The 18,186-nt window shown below is 41.4% G+C and overlaps 1 long non-coding RNA gene across 1 annotated transcript in view; it reads right to left on the bottom strand.

Annotated features, from left to right (window-relative positions):
- The window catches only part of LOC139755947 (uncharacterized), a 324,536-nt gene extending 306,701 nt beyond the window's left edge, over nt 1-17,835 (bottom strand). Inside the window, exon 1 of the long non-coding RNA XR_011714221.1 lies at nt 17,748-17,835. This is a non-coding gene — a long non-coding RNA (uncharacterized lncRNA). The remainder of the gene's footprint in view (nt 1-17,747) is intronic.
- Between the last annotated feature and the right edge of the window lie 351 nt (nt 17,836-18,186).

The following is an 18,186-nucleotide window of genomic DNA, read 5'->3' as shown; positions in this document are numbered from 1 at the left end:
TTGCACATGACAGCTAGAGACAGTGTGAACGAATGTGGCCATTTGTTCGTCTTTTCCTGGTGCTTCCTCGCTAGCGTTGGAAACGGAGAAAAAAAAAACGAAATGTGTGTGTGTGTGTGTGTGTGTGTGTGTGTGTGTGCACGCTCGAGTTTGATCTCTGTTTGCCGATACAGCGAATAACGCCAGGAATAGACGAAGAAAGGCCGCCTCCGCTCACATCCATATCTCTATTATCTTTGCAGGATGCAGTATGACACGGACCAGTACTTAGTCAGCCGCTGTTTTCCCGTCAGCATAGTGACAGTAAGACACAATACACAGTTGTGAGAGTAATACAAGTCATACTCGGCTTGTGTCAGCTCGACCCTTGGCTTCACCACTGCCGACAACTCTCTCACCCATCCACATACATACTCAGTGTAACCACCATGTCCTTTGTTGCTTCTTAAATCACCCAATGTGTAAAGAGCGTGGCGGGAAAACAAGGTAATTCACAAGTCTGAAGTTGAAATTGAGGGTCAAGTAATTCCCATACAGAGCTGTTCATTTTGTATGGGTCTTCCCCTTCGACTATGGCCCATTTTCGTCCATATATCAGCCGTTTTCTTCTCAACAAAGTTGTTTGCAGTAAACTGCTGAAGCATCCTTCCTCTTTACAGGCTGTTTCTTCAACATCTGACCACTTGTCTACGCGCTGTTTGTTGCAGTGAATGGCCAGTTCGCCTTCATGTGCCTCCAGGTGGTGCTGCATCCGCGGACACTTGAGAAGCGTCTCGACATTATATAAGGTTTCCATACAGGAAGTATTTCTCTGAATACTGGGTGTTGCATTTATATATACGGAGGGCACGGCCACCAGCTGGTGAGCATCGTATCTGATGCAGTTAGCTCACATGGCTTGTTGTCAAAGGTAGAATCTAAATCCATATTTATGAACTACTAATGAATAAAATAACATGTTAGTTGTTGAACCTGCCGAAATCTTTGGCTATGCAACATGTTTTATCAATGCAACGTCTCAGTTCACCCACTCAGAGCTCATCACGAAGCACTCAAAACTTTCAAAACTTTACACGAGATTAGCGTGACCACACTGCAAACACATCCCCCTTATGGCATCGCAACATCGCAGCGACAAACCCAACAGCATCAGAGGGGAATACATTTCCTCTGACTGTACACATAAATATGCCTTGAACAGATGACACAACACACAAGTGATTGACTCCATAGTAAAATAAATCATAAGTGACGTGTTGAAATGTTACCTGAATGCTGTTAATGTGAATCAGTGCTTATCAGCTGACTGCAAGGCAGTGCTGTGGGTATATAATATGTAACATCTAGTGTAGAAAAACAATTTACTGAACTTTATTTTTTGCATGCATCAAAAATGCTATCAGCGTTATCATACATCGGTAACATCTCAGCAGGATGTGGGAAAATGGCAAATCAGGTCTCATCGGGTGATCACATACACCTGGGTGACCCGATGGTAGAAAGGCTCAGGCAGAGACCAGGTACCACTATGGAGCACCATGGGCATACACGAGGCCATCGCGATAACTGCGCGAGTTCCTCCTCTGACGTCCAGAGTGCAACTGACTCGCATGACTTCCAGTTGGGCCTACCACTCACTCACAACAAGACGACATCTTCACCAGAGAAACATCTATAACTGTGTTCCACCAGTGGTATGACCACACAAGAAGAAGTTTGCCTGAGGTTTGCGCTGCAGAAGTTAGCAGTCAGACCCGATGACTGCTGGTTGAACGTCAACTTCCCTGATGACTACTTTTTTCTCTCGCAGAGGATAAGCAAGGCATTGACGGAGGCTTAGTAGTACAAGACACAAAGGGCAACAGATCGTGGAAGAAGTAACGAGCACACAAGTGGATATCGTCTTGTGGGGAGAGATGTAGGCGTACAGGATGGGAGGATTAAAGGGAACTGATGGACGTCTTACAGGCAGAGAGTACATCAGCATTTTACATGTGGCACTATTTTACATGTGGCACCGTCCGTACATACTGGGGCAATGCCAACTTCAGACGCAATAAGCTTATGCGTAACTAGAGGTCCCCTCCCCCCTCCCCCCAACTCGCCAACAAACAGGTCAAAAGGTGTGCAACTGGGTTTAAATACACCACAAGATAAACGTTTCAGAGCGGCCGACTGTGAACGCCATGTGAACCCCATACAGAATGTACGAGTGATCATGATGTATCAGAATTGGAGCGTAAAGGAAAGGAGTTCCAAAGAAGCCGTGGACTAGACTACAAAAGACGTGTTGTATGGCATCCTGGGGCGACCAGAAGTAGGCACGAACCTCGATCACACAATCCCGAAAAAGCTGAATGAGACTATTAATGCAAAGGAAGGATGACCGTATCATGTAAGAATAATAATTACATTTTAAGTCATCATAATTTTCTCCTTGTCTCCAACACATGTCATTACGGTATCAATAACTAGCATTCTAATTATATTCTAGCATATCTAGCACTCTATCACTGGATGGGCCCCGTTTCTTATTTCTTAATCCTGATCATATATAGCACAACTTCCTCTGTAAGAAAACGCTGACTGACCACAAGGATTTCCGCTATATTTTTCTCCTGCTGAAAAATACGATCATTTATGTGTTTCATATATCATCAAAACAATACACATTCTACTCACTCATAAGAGGACTACAATATCCATCGGAGGTTTCAAACTCCCTGAATCTCGGCTCAGCTGCCGACATGTACAGAATCCTGTTGGGGGAATATCTATCCGCCAGCCTTCAAGCAGGACAGCGACCGTAACCTGGCGTCTGTTGTATCAACGGTGATCTCGGTACCGTAGCATTTCCCGGGTACCAGATTACTGATGTAAGACTTGATGTACACGAGAATCATAAACATCACTTGCAAATATTTATCATTTTCACCACATGAATCTGAAGTCGACCGCTGGGCACCACACGGGGCTACAAGTTATACTGTGAGCAGCCTCACAACACCATTGTCATGTTTATATCATGCATCTCAGAACAGGTGTATTCTTTTTCTTTTCCATACTTGACCGCCTTTTCCCCGCATCCGCTCACGTCCATTCTCTAGCTGTCATGTGTAATGCACCAAAATTACAGCTTCCTATCCACAACCAGGTCCCACAGACATTTTCATGGTTTAGCCCAGACACTGCACATGCCCTGGTTCACTTCATTGACAATCCATTCAGAAGACAGGTCTTTCATTTCCTCCAAAATTCCTTAGTACTTTCCAATGTCTTTTCATTTTCTCCTTCATAATTCTCTACATATTTCAATTAAGGCCTGGACTTCATATGGACTTTTGTCCGTGACTGGAGCCTTCAACATAGAAAAAAAATCTCTCGACCCCTATATACCACATCGTTCCAATTCAGTATATCCTGTGCATGCCTTTTATCTCTTCTCCCTTAAAAAACGTAGACTTTGCGGCGACTTAATCCAAACGTTCAAAATTCTGAACAAATCCGATAACATAAATCACGACCATCTTTTCGAAGTACAAGAAAATACGTTTACCAGGACAAATGGAATAAAACTCAAAGCTAAAGGATATAATTCTGACGTGGGGTAAAAGCTTCTTTTCCTATACGCGTGTTGAGCATTGGAAGAAGTTACCGTCCAATGTAGTAAATGCTGCATCTATAAATACCTTCAAAAGTCCTTTAGACAAATATTCTATACATTCAGGTATACTCTGGGAAAAACGCCAGAAATAAACATATAAATGGCAGCAGTAACGGGGACAAAAGAAGGCTAATGTGCAGCAGCGGGGAGTCGGTGATAGCTTGAAAAACTGCAGACTGGAATTACATTATCTTGTCAAGTTAAATTCCATTTTTTCAGATAACCCAGTCGTGGGGCAATCAGGCCTCCTGTTGTCTGTCTTTCTCATGTAAACTCATGTAAACCACACACTATTACCACACCTCTCTCTTATCCTTTTATTACTTACTCGATTAAACCACCTCACACCACATGTTGTCCTCAAACATTTCATTTCCAACGCATCCACCCTCCTCCACACAGTGTTATCAATAGCCCTTGCCTTGCATCCATGCAATATTTTTGGGACTAATATACTTAAAAATTTCCAATTTCTGCCCCTGTAGATAAGGATCTCTCTTTCCATACATTTTTCAATGATTCCAGAATCTACGTTTCCTCACCTAATTTACTTCCTCTTCCATGATTCCATTCGTTGTCATGTCCTCTTTCAGGTATCTAAAACATTTCACTTCCTCTATTTTTTTCTCCATTCAAACTCGTACCGCAATTACCTGTCCTTCAACTCTGCTAAATGTAATAACAATGCTTTTATTCAAATTCATTCTCAACTTCCTCCTTTCACATATCCTTCCAAACTCAGTCACCAACTTCTGCAGTTTTACACTCGAATTTGCTAGCAATACAACAACTGATTCACTTGCCAGGCAATCCCATCCCCTTCTCTTCAAGACTCTCACATTTACCTCCCTCATCACTTCATCCATTAACAAATTGAACAACCATGATGACATCACAAAACCCTACCACAGACCAACCTTCACTAGGAACCACACACACTCCTCTTCTCGTACTCACACATATGCCTCACCCACTTGATAAAAATTGCTCACTGTTTCCAGTAGCTTTCCTCCCACCCCGTACATTCTTAAAACCTTGCACAAGGCATCTCTATCAAACCTATCACACGTTTCCTCCAAGTCCATAAATGCCACACACAAATCAATCTGTTTCTCTAAATCCTTCTCACACACATTCTTGAATGTGAACACCTAATCCACACATCCTCTACCACTTCTGATATCACACTTTCTCCCAAGTGTGATGCTCTGTACACTGCCTTTTATCTCTCGTATTTTTACCTGAACGTTGTATGACTTATTTTCTACAGCCTCTGGCTTTCCTTGGTTCACAGATGTTTGTTTTCATACAGAAGTGAAGCCCTCACGAGGTTCTCAATGTGCATTGTTGTGATTGATTACAACTGCATATTATAGCTTCCCATAACAAAAGATCTAAAGATAATCGTGCTAGGGTGGAAGTACTTGGCAAAATTCCTGGAAATTAGTTGCCAGCTAAGTTTGATGTCTTACGACACGTGGTTGAATGAAAAAGATAACAAGTTCAATGAAAGACTGTGGTGAACAGTTAACAGACGTCTTTACTACTCTTTGAATAAACTCATGAATACCACACCTTTCCGAGCAGCGAAGTAAGGCTCTTGCTGTAAGCCCGCGTGAAGAACAGAGAAATGTGATGAGGTCACTTGTAAGGGTGAAAACAGAAACATATGACACCAAAATTGACCCAAATAAACAAAAACTTGCATGTTTATTGACGTCAGTTCTTGTTAGTGTTAATCTGGCGACGACTGCAAGTGTGCTATGGAACTAGAAGTCCCAAATACTGAGGAGCCCTTTCTTAAAGATCAAAGAACAACCAGAAAGATATACAGAGGAAAAGTTAACAAGGGAGCTAGCAAGAAAATGGCTGCAAGTGAAGAAAGAAAAACGCAAAAAATATAAAAAAGAAAGTGAGCAAACAGCAGAGAAGAACCCTCATTAAACGCAGGAGACTCCAGCATTACCTTCTGACGAAGAGCCAAGTTCACCTGCCAAACATGAAAGTCAAGACGGTACTGACTTCCAGAAATATAATGTAAAACACAAACGATTAAAATCAGAGCGTGATCGATGGGGAGTATTTGATCGATATGGTTATGCTACTCTTGAATAAATGATAACAAATCATACAAGGTTGTCAAACTAAACTTCACAAAGCCATACCTTCACGTCGCAAAAATATAGATAAGGAAGAAACATGAGATGAAGAATAACGCCAAGTTTAGCTAAATATCCCTGAAATTGACAGTTTTTGACAATATTGGCTTTGGGAATGAGCAAAACTAGATTATATCTAAGGACAAGAACTTAAATGCATCTTTTTTCCTTATCAGTAGCAGCAATGCGAAATTAGCCTTAAAATCGATCTGGGCTAATAATTATACATACATACATATATATATATATATATATATATATATATATATATATATATATATATATATATATATATATATATATATATAATCAGTGCATTAAACATGACAGCTAAATTATGGATGCAAGAGGATGCGGCCTTTCTTCGTCTGTTCTGGCACTAACTCGCTAAACCGAGAAACTGTGATCATGTATGAAAAGAAAGAATACATATGTGTGTGTGTGTGTGTGTGTGTGTGTGTGTGTGTGTGTGTGTGTGTGTTATTTCAACATAAGGAAAGTATGTGGAACAGTTACTACTATACTACAACACCATCCCCCACCCCACCAACAGAGGCCCAGATGTGATGTATTTCCCTCATAACAACTCCTCTGTGTGCAGAAGGAAGGGGTCCACCGTCCGTCTCTCGGGAGACAAAGAGACTCCTTCTCTGGTACAAGTGAGATTTTCACATCCAGAGGCCACCCCGATAGTTCGCAGTGAAGTGTCGTTGAAGTTACGTTTGTTGTTATGCAAGACAAACCGTGGGTTTTATAACGAACTTGTTCAGAAGCGGCAAAGAAAAATGAGAAGCAGGTTCTATCTCTTTCCAGATCTCACTTGTTTTCTATTGTCAAGTTCTATAACACTACAATTCAGCACTGCTGTAGCATTACCATGTTGGCCATAACCATATCCTCCATCCTAAAGGCTCGTGTGTAATTTACTTGCCACAATCATCATACTAACAAGCAGCTGTTCCATATCCACGGGAATATCATTTGCTCCAATGAATAGTATTTCTCGCATATCTGGAATGGCTTTTCCTCCACCACTCTCTTAGCTACAGTGGAATGAAAAGGCCTCCATCTTGTCACTTGCGATGGCAATTACCTCTGAAATCATGCCTTTCCTTCTGCAGTTATTTGGCTGCCTTTTCTCTGGTCTACGTGCTCTGCATGTGTCCTGTACTGAAAGTCTTGGATCCGCCTCACCAAACTGGCTACTGCCACACAAGAGTTGACGGCTATGGTTCATCTGCTCTTCCTCGAACTGAGACTCCTTGGCATTCTTTCAGTTCCTTTGTTTTCTGCTGTTTCTTTAAAATCCAGGACAGCAAACACGCGGAGAGAGCATATGAAAATGTTCTAAATTCTTTTTCTCATATTCTTCATTCTTCCTCTCATTTTATATATATATATATATATATATATATATATATATATATATATATATATATATATTATCCCTGGGGATAGGGGAGAAAAAATACTTCCTACGTATTCCTTGCGTGTCGTAGAAGGCGACTAAAAGGGGAGGGAGTGGGGGGCTGGAAATCCTCCCCTCTCGTTTTTTTTTTAAATTTTCCAAAAAAAAGGAACAGAGAAGGGGGCCAGGTGAGGATATTCCCTCAAAGGCCCAGTCCTCTGTTCTTAACGCTACCTCGCTAACGCGGGAAATGGCGAATAGTTTGAAAAAAAGAAATATATATATATATATATATATATATATATATATGGATCAGGTGTTTGCTTTGAAGAATGTATGTGAGAAATATATATATATATATATATATATATATATATATATATATATATATATAAAGAGGGAAGAGGTAGTAAAAGCTTTGCAGAAGATGAAAGCCGACAAGGCGGCGGGTTTGGATGGTACTGCAGTGGAATTTATAACAAAAGAGAGTGGCTGTGTTGTTGATAAGGATATTCAGTGTATGTATGGATCATAGTGAAGTACTGACGATTGGCGGAATGCATGCATAGGGCCATTGTAAAAAGGCATAGGGGATAAAAGTAGGTGTTCAAATAAAAGAGGCATAAGTTTGTTAACTATTCCTGGGAAACTGTAGGGAAGGGTATTATTGAGAGGGTAAAGGCATGTACAGAGCATCAGACTGGGTGTGGTTTCAGAAGTGGTAGAGGATGTGTGGATCAGGTGTTTGCTTTGAAGAATGTATGTGAGAAATACTTGGAAAAACAGATGGATTAGTGTGTAGCATTTATAGAGAAAGCATATGATAGGGTTCAGAGAGATGCTTTGTTGAAGGATTTAAGAGTATATTTTGTGGGAGGCAAGTTGCTAGAAGCAGTGAAAAGTGTTTACCAGGGATGTAAGCCATGCGTACGAGTAGGAAGAGAGGAAAGCGATTGGTTCCCAGTGAATGTCGGTTTGCGGCAGGGGTGCGCGATGTCTCCAAGGTTGCTGTTTTTGTTTATGGATGGGGTGGTTAGACAGGTGAATGCAAGATTTTTGGAGAGGGGGCGGGGGCAAGTATGCACTCTGTTGTAGAGGAGAGGGCTTGGGAAGTGAGTCACTTGTTGTTTGCTGATGATACAGCGCTGGTGGCTGATTCGGGTGAGAAACTGCAGAAGTTGGTGACTGAGTTTGGTAAAGTGTGTGAAAGTAGAAAGGTGAGAGGAAATATGATAAAGAGCAAGGTTATTAGGTACAGTAGGGTTGCAGGGTTGTGGGACAAGTTAACTGGGAGGTAAGTTTGAATGGAGAAAAAATGGGAGTGGACTTAGCAGCTGATGTAACCATGGAAGCGGAAATGAGTCACAGGCTGGGGGAGAGGGCGAAGGTTCTGGGAGCACTGAAGAATGTGTGTAAGGCGAGAACATTATTTCGGAGAGCAAAAATGGGTATGTTTGAAGGAATAGTGGTTCCAACAATGTTATATGGTTGCGAGGCATGGGCTATAGATAAGGTTGAGTGGAGCAGGGTGGATGCGTTGGAAATGAAATGTTTGAGGACAATATGCAGTGTGAGGTGGTTTGATCGAGTGAGTAATGAAAGGGTAAGAGAGATGTGTGGTAATAAAAAGAATGTGGTTGAGAGAACAGAAGCGGGTATGTTGAAATGGTTTGAACAAATGGAGAGAATGAATGAGGAAAGATTGACAAAGAGGATATGTGTCAGAGGCAGAGGGAAGAAGAAGTGGGAGACCAAATTGTAGGTGGAAGGATGGAGTGAAACAAATATTGAGCGACTGGGCCTGAACATACAGGAAGGTGACAGGAGTGCAAGGAATAGAATGAATTGGAACGATGTGGCGTACCGGGGTCGACGTGTTGTCAGTGGATTGAACCAGGGCATGTGAATCGTGTAGGGTAAACCATGGAACGGTCTTTGGGGCCTGGATGTGGAAAGGAAGCTGTGGTTTCGGTGCATTACACACGAAAGCTAGAGACTGAGTGTGAACGAATGTGGACTTTGTTGTCTTTCCCTGGCGCTACCTCGATTGGGGGGGGGGGAATGTTATTTCACGTGTGGCGGGGTGGTGACAGGAATGGATGAAGGCAGCAAGTATGAATATGTACTTGTGTACAAATGTATATGTCTGTCTATGTGTATGTATGCATACGTTGAAATGTATAGGTATGTATATGTGCATGTGTGGGCGTTTATGTGTATACATGTGTATGTGGGTGGGTTGGGCCATTCCTCGTCCGCTTCCTTGCGCTACCTCGCTGACAAGGGAGACGGCAATTAAGTATAACATATATATATATATATATATATATATATATATATATATATATATATATATATATATATATATACATATATATATATATATATATATATATATATATATATATAGATATATATATATATATATATATATATATATATATATATATCTTCTTTTCTTTTAAACTATCCGCCATTTCCCGCATTAGCGAGGTAGCGTTAAGAACAGAGGACTGGGCCTTTGTGGAATATCCTCACCTGGCCCCCCTCTGTTCCTTCTTTTGGAAAATTAAAAAAAAGAAAAAAAAAAAACGAGAGGGGAGGATTTCCAGCCTCCTGCTCCCTCCCCTTTTAGTCGCCTTCTACGACACGCAGGGAATACGTGGGAAGTATTCTTCATCCTATATCCCCAGGGATAATATATATATATATATATATATATATATATATATATATATATATATATATATATGTATATATATATATATATATATAGGTTTGCGGCAGGGGTGTGTGATGTCTCCATGGTTGTTTAATTTGTTTATGGATGGGGTTGTTAGGGAGGTAAATGCAAGAGTTTTGGAAAGAGGGACAAGTATGAAGTCTGTTGGGGATGAGAGAGCTTGGGAAGTGAGTCAGTTGTTGTTCGCTGATGATACAGCGCTGGTGGCTGATTCATGTGAGAAACTGCAGAAGCTGGTGACTGAGTTTGGTAAAGTGTGTGGAAGAAGAAAGTTAAGTGTAAATGTGAATAAGAGCAAGGTTATTAGGTACAGTAGGGTTGAGGGTCAAGTCAATTGGGAGGTGAGTTTGAATGGAGAAAAACTGGAGGAAGTGAAGTGTTTTAGATATCTGGGAGTGGATCTGGCAGCGGATGGAACCATGGAAGCGGAAGTGGATCATAGGGTGGGGGAGGGGGCGAAAATTCTGAGGGCCTTGAAGAATGTGTGGAAGTCGAGAACATTATTCGGAAAGCAAAAATGGGTATGTTTGAAGGAATAGTGGTTCCAACAATGTTGTATGGTTGCGAGGCGTGGGCTATGGATAGAGTTGTGCGCAGGAGGATGGATGTGCTGGAAATGAGATGTTTGAGGACAATGTGTGGTGTGAGGTGGTTTGATCGAGTGAGTAACGTAAGGGTGAGAGAGATGTGTGGAAATAAAAAGAGCGTGGTTGAGAGAGCAGAAGAGGGTGTTTTGAAGTGGTTTGGGCACATGGAGAGGATGAGTGAGGAAAGATTGACCAAGAGGATATATGTGTCGGAGGTGGAGGGAGCAAGGAGAAGAGGGAGACCAAATTGGAGGTGGAAAGATGGAGTGAAAAAGATTTTGTGTGATCGGGGCCTGAACATGCAGGAGGGTGAAAGGAGGGCAAGGAATAGAGTGAATTGGATCGATGTGGTATACCGGGGTTGACGTGCTGTCAGTGGATTGAATCAAGGCATGTGAAGCGTCTGGGGTAAACCATGGAAAGCTGTGTAGGTATGTATATTTGCGTGTGTGGACGTATGTATATACATGTGTATGGGGGGGGGTGGGCCATTTCTTTCGTCTGTTTCCTTGCGCTACCTCGCAAACGCGGGAGACAGCGACAGAGTATAAAATATATATATATATATATATATCCCTGGGGATAGGGGATTAAGAATACTTCCCACGTATTCCCTGCGTGTCGTAGAAGGCGACTAAAAGGGGAGGGAGCGGGGGGCTGGAAATCCTCCCCTCTCTTTTTTTTTTTTTTTTTTTTTTTTTTTCCAAAAGAAGGAACAGAGGGGGCCAGGTGAGGATATTCCAAAAAAGGCCCAATCCTCTGTTCTTAACGCTACCTCGCTATCGCGGGAAACGGCGAATAGTATGAAAAAAAAAAAAAAATATATATATATATATATATATATATATATATATAGGAAGAGAGAATGTTGGGGTGAAGAGAGTGGTGAGAGTAAGTGAGCTTGGGAAGGAGACTTGTGTGAGGAAGTACCAGGAGAGACAGAGTACAGACTGAAAAAAGGTGAGAACAAAGGACGTAAGGGGAGTGGGGGAGGAATGGGATATATTTAGGGAAGCAGTGATGGCTTGCGCAAAAGATGCTTGTGGCATGAGAAGCGTGGGAGGTGGGTTGATTAGAAAAGGTAGTGAGTGGTGGGATGAAGAAGTAAGATTATTAGTGAAAGAGAAGAGAGAGGCATTTGAAAGATTTTTGCAGGAAAAAAAAGCAAATGAGTGAGAGAGGTATAAAAGAAAGAGGCAGGAGGTCAAGAGAAAGGTGCAAGAGGTGAAAAAGAGGGCAAATGAGAGTTGGGGTGAGAGAGTATCATTAAATTTCAGGGAGAATAAAAAGATGTTTTGGAAGGAGGTAAATAAAGTGCGTAAGACAAGGGAGCAAATGGGAACTTCAGTGAAGGGCGCTAATGGGGAGGTGATAACAAGTAGTGGTGATGTGAGAATGAGATGGAGTGAGTATTTTGAAGGTTTGTTGAATGTGTTTGATGATAGAGTGGCAAATATAGGGTGTTTTGGCCGAGGTGGTGTGCAAAGTGAGAGGGTTAGGGAAAATGATTTGGTAAATAGAGAAGAGGAAGTAAAAGCTTTACGGAAGATGAAAGCCGGCAAAGCAGCAAGTTTGGATGGTATTGCAGTGGAATTTATTAAGAAAGGGGTTGACTGTATTGTTGACTGGTTGGTAAGGTTATTTAATGTATGTATGATTCATGGTGAGGTGCCTGAGGAGTGGCGGAATGCTTGCATAGTGCCATTGTACAAAGGCAAAGGGGATAAGAGTGAGTGCTCAAATTACAGAGGTATAAGTTTGTTGAGTATTCTTGGTAAATTATATGGGAGGGTATTGATTGAGAGGGTGAAAGCATGTACAGAGTATCAGATTGGGGGATGAGCAGTGTGGTTTCAGAAGTGGTAGAGGATGTGTGGATCAGGTGTTTGCTTTGAAGAATGTATGTGAGAAATACTTAGAAAAACAGATGGATTTGTATGTAGCATTTAAGGATCTGGAAAAGGCATATGATAGAGTTGATAGAGATGCTCTGTGGAAGGTTTTAAGAATATATGGTGTGGGTGGCACGTTGGTGGAAGCAGTGAAAAGTTTGCATCGAGGATGTAAGGCATGTGTACGTGTAGGAAGAGAGGAAAGCGATTGGTTCTCAGTGAATGTAGGTTTGCGGCAGGGGTGTGTGATGTCTCCATGGTTGTTTAATTTGTTTATGGATGGGGTTGTTAGGGAGGTGAATGCAAGAGTTTTGGAAAGAGGGGCAAGTATGCAGTCTGTTGTGGATGAGAGAGCTTGGGAAGTGAGTCAGTTGTTGTTCGGTGATGATACAGCACTGGTGGCTGATTCATGTAGGAAACTGCAGAAGTTGGTGACTGAGTTTGGTAAAGTGTGTGAAAGAAGAAAGTTAAGAGTAAATGTGAATAAGAGCAAGGTTATTAGGTACAGTAGGGTTGAGGGTCAAGTCAATTGGGAGGTAAGTTTGAATGGAGAAAAACTGTAGGAAGTAAAGTGTTTTAGATATCTGGGAGTGGATCTGGCAGCGGATGGAACCATTGAAGCGGAAGTGAATCATAGGGTGGGGGAGGGGGGCGAAAATTCTGGGAGCCTTGAAGAATGTTTGGAAGTCGAGAACATTATCTCGGAAATCAAAAATGGGTATGTTTGAAGGAATAGTGGTTCTAACAATGTTGTATGGTTGCGAGGCGTGGGCTATGGATAGAGTTGTGCGCAGGAGGGTGGATGTGCTGGAAATGAGATGTTTGAGGACAATATGTGGTGTGAGGTGGTTTGATCGAGTAAGTAATGTAAGGGTGAGAGAGATGTGTGGAAATAAAGAGTGTGGTTGAGAGCGCAGAAGAGGGTGTTTTGAAATGGTTTGGTCGCATGGAGAGAATGAATGGGAAAAGATTGACCAAGAGGATATATGTGTCAGAGGTGGAGGGAACGAGGAGAAGTGGGAGACCAAATTGGAGGTGGAAAGATTGAGTGAAAAAGATTTTGAGTGATCGGGGCCTGAACATACAGGAGGGTGAAAGGCGTGCAAGGAATAGAGTGAATTGGAACGATGTGGTATACCGGGGTCGACGTGCTGTCAATGGATTGAACCAGGGCATGTGAAGCGTCTGGGGAAAACCATGGAAAGTGTGTGGGGCCTGGACGTGGAAAGGGAGCTGTGGTTTCGGTGCATTATTATATGACAGCTAGAGATTCAGTGTGAACGAATGGGGCCTTTGGTGTCTTTCCTAGCGCTACCTCGCACACATGAGGGGGAAGGGGGTTGTTATTCCATGTGTGGCGAGGTGGCGATGGGAACAAATAAAGGCAGACAGTATGAATTATGTACATGTGTATATATGTATATGTCTGTGTGTGTATATATATGTGTACATTGAGATGTATAGGTATGTATATTTGCGTGTGTGGACGTGTATGTATATACATGTGTATGTGGGCGGGTTGGGCCATTCTTTCTTCTGTTTCCTTGCGCTACCTCGCTAACTCGGGAGACAGCGACAAAGTAAAATAAAAAAAAAAAAAAGAATATATATATATATATATATATATATATATATATATATATATATATATATAAAATATATATATATATATATATATATATATATATATATATATATATATATATATATTTTTTTTTTTTTTTTTCATACTATTCGCCATTTCCCGCGTTAGAGAGGTAGCCTTAAGAACAGTGAATTGGGCCTTTGAGGGAATATCCTCATCTGGCCCCCTTCTCTGTTCCTTCTTTTGGAAAATTTTGGAAAATTAGAAAAAAGAAAGAGACGGGAGTATTTCCAGCCCCCGCTCATATACATATATATATATATATATATATATATATATATATATATATATATATATATATATATGTATAATGTTTTATGTTTTTTCAAGTCGCCTCTCTTCCGCAACGCACACCGTAATGCTGGTATCATGTACTGCCTCCTGTGCAGTGCATATGACAGGTCTGGCGACACACAGCATAAGTAGTGTGACAGCGACAACTGCTGAACTGTTACTCAGACCATACGAAGTACTGGGGTAGGAAGACTCACCAGTGGTCGCTCAAAACTCAGATTTTTACTGCTTTTACAGCATATACAACACGAACTGATGTGAGAAATGCACCGTCAACGGTGGACAGACTCGTTTATACCTCTAACAATCGATGCTAAATAACTGATTTCTAGTAAATATCAATAATTCAGATGATGGAGTACTGCCAGTTATATTGCCTCTGATCACCTCACGTTAGATATGATAAAGCTCATTCCATAATGCTATGATATAGAGCGAGAAACCCTAACGAGATTCAGGAGAAACTATCACAGTTTCTAAATTTTCCTCGTCCTTCAGTCTGTAAGTTTCTACGTACGTGTGAATATTTCATGGGAAATCCAGATTCTTAACATTAAACTTGTATGGAATGTTTATTACATGTCACATAAAAATATTTGATATACATTGAGCTTATACATTATGTACGAGATCTTGATAACCCTTCATATGAGTGAACAGTAAACATACGTTTATTGTTGTAAGTCACAACAGGTTGACTGACGTAAGTCACGTCAAGTTGATAAACGCAAGCCACACCAGGTTGACAGACGTAAGTCATGCCAGGTCAACACGTAAGTCAGCCAGGTTGACTGAAGTAAGTCACACCAGGTTGACTGACGTAAGTCACACCAGGTTGACTGACGTAAGTCACACCAGGTTGACTGAGGTAAGTCACACCAGGTTGACAGACGTAAGTCACACCAGGTTGACAGACGTAAGTCACACCAGGTTGACAGACGTAAGTCACACCAGGTTGACTGACGTAAGTCACACCAGGTTGACAGACGCAAGTCACACCAGGTTGATAGACGTAAGTCACACCAGGTTGACTGACGTAAGTCACACCAGGTTGATAGAGCAAAATCAAAAAACATTTCTATATTTTCTATGGAGGAGTGGGGGATGGGGTGTTAACCGGGTCTAGACGACACATCCACGTAAAGTGTTGTAAAGTTATAGATGACGAGGAGTGATGATGGGGGTGGAGTTGTACTGTGATGAGTGGAGAGCGACGATCGGTGGGCGACAGGTACAGTGAGATTGGAACAAAAGCGGCGAATGACAAGTACTGTGGATATAACAGGTGGAGAGGTAATGGATGAAAGGAAACGGAAAAAAGAGATGACAAAAAAGGAATAATAAGCAGAAAATGATAAATTACTGAAGGAGGAGGAACTGATAAATGGGGATGCTGACGGGGAGAGAAATGAGATATGTCAACAGAGAAGGAAAACTGAAACAGACATATTAGTGAAGGCAGAACTGAGACATAGATATGCTGGATGAGGAAGAACTGAGACAGAAATGGAGGCTGTGGACGAAGCAAGAAGCAAAGTTAATGAGGGAGGAGGAACTGAAACATACATACAGCTGATGAAGGAAAATGTGAAGCAAAGAATCTAGTGAAAACCAAATGAGAAGGGAAGAAGCTCATGGAGAGATTACTAAGACATGTCTATGTTGGAGGAGGAATAACATACATGAATATGATGTTGCCGGGAGAAATAAGATTTGGGTATACTAATGAAGAAAAAAAAATGGGACACAGACGCTGGAGAGAAAATCAGATATGAAGGAGATGAAAGTGAGGAAACTGAGACAGACCTACTCGTAGAGAGAGAAATTAACAGCAAAAATGCAGGAGGAGGAAGAATTCACACGTGAGAATGTTTGTGGAGATAGAACACGAACATTGGTGAAAGGAAAAGTAAGACTCAAAGATGCAAGTGGATGGAGAGCTCTAGGTGAACCGGTTAGGTTAGTGAGAACTGTAAATAAAAATGCCGTGCAGAAAACGGAAACATTAAAGTAAAGGATGCTGATTAGAGAGTTAACTGCGCCCTGGAGATACCGATGAAGAAAGTGATCAGACATGAGGATGCACATGGGAATGAGGCCGGCGAGTGAAGATGAAGTAGGACGCTGGTACGAAGATTCAGAGTGAAAGAAACCCGGAGCCTGACCAGGCAGCTGCTGGGTGGTAGTGAGCCAAGACAAAGGTATCAGCCGGCTGCCTCTGACGGCTAAGTAATTGGTGTTCTGGAGGCCCAGCAGGATATGATTCCAGTCAAGTTATTAAGTCTTTAATTCTGGAAGAGTGTGTGTGTGTGTGTGTGTGTGTGTGTGTGTGTGTGTGTGTGTGTGTGTGTGGGAGCTGGTGTTAGATGAACGTTGAGTTATAACCTACTGGTGTCTGTACTTACCCAGCACTCCAGGGGGCAGGATGAAGAGATACAATTTGGCATACAGAGTTGTGCGTCACATTGAATAAATTCATTGCTGCACTCCACGCAGGAGCAGGGAAACGGTGAATTCATTTAAAAGGAGACGGTCCTGGAATTTGCGGGGAAAGAATATGAGCCAGGAGGATATACGAAAAAGAAAATCATCAGGGAAAGTATACAAAAAGGCATATGAGATGTGGGGAGAGAACTTATTTACCGCAGAAAGGCAAAGAAAACGCCTCGTAAGGATGTTAACACCGTAAGGAGAAGCGGACATCTGGAGGCGAGAGAAGACCGTGGAATCAAAGAAAACGTAAAAATAAGCCAGCGTGAGGATTTTCACAAGGACTTTAATGTTAGATCATAAGGAGTAGTGTCGGGTGTGGCAGTCATGGCGAATGTAATGTGTTAAAGCGTCGAGAGTAGATGAAAATGCAAATGTGTTTTTCAAGAGGGATGTTGACTGCGCTGCTGTGGAGTATCTAAGAAGGGCACAGGGGGGCAATCTCCCCCTTGCGCTATACGACTTATAATAAACTTCCACAATAACAATCTTGATTAATATTTTCGTATAAATATGCTAACTCTTTTGAACCCATTAAAGGAAAGGAAATCTTTTTATAGATGTATATCTGAACGTTTCAACGATTTACACTTGTGACAAATCAAAGAACCTTGTCAGTTTCACTATATTCCCAAAACAGTGACTGGAACCAAACTTTCCTGGATGTTGCTACCAGTTATTTTCTGGTATCAATCATCATAAACACATTTTCATTCAAAACTTTTCGCGGGTCTCAGAGTAATCTACTTTCACACAGCAGCTATATCAAAATTAATGAGAATCTTACTATATCAGTAATTGAATTCAACATCCAAATAACTGAAAAAACGTCAACTTCCTTACGGTATAATGTGTTTTTACATACCTCACTCACTGAGAGCTTTTCATCACTGTCTTAGTGTGTTCATAATAGGCGCGCTCCCCTCCTTGACCAAATCCAGGACACCAACCTGCAGGATTGTTGATTGATTAGTTAGGCTGTCCACGTGTGTGTAGCTTAAGGTAATTAAGATGCCTGGGGATTACCTTATGTAGAGGTAAAGGGAATGAAAATGAATGTTCGAATCAGCGCAAGTCAATATCGGTGGATGGTAAGGTGTGTGGGAGAGTGAAGAATGAGGAGGTAGTGTTATGCACGGAGGAGTTGATTGAAGAGCGATGTGGTTTCATGAGAAATATAGGAAGGTTGACCTAGATCTTAAACCATATCTTTACTTTATTGAAGTGTGTGAGAAGCACTTGGATATATATATATATATATATATATATATATATATATATATATATATATATATATATATATA

This window comes from Panulirus ornatus, chromosome 20 (genome assembly GCF_036320965.1).
Source record: "Panulirus ornatus isolate Po-2019 chromosome 20, ASM3632096v1, whole genome shotgun sequence".
In the NCBI taxonomy this organism is placed as follows: Eukaryota; Metazoa; Arthropoda; class Malacostraca; order Decapoda; family Palinuridae; genus Panulirus; species Panulirus ornatus.
The sequence above is the reverse complement of the archived record's forward strand: the minus strand, read 5'-3'. Positions and strand labels throughout refer to the sequence as shown.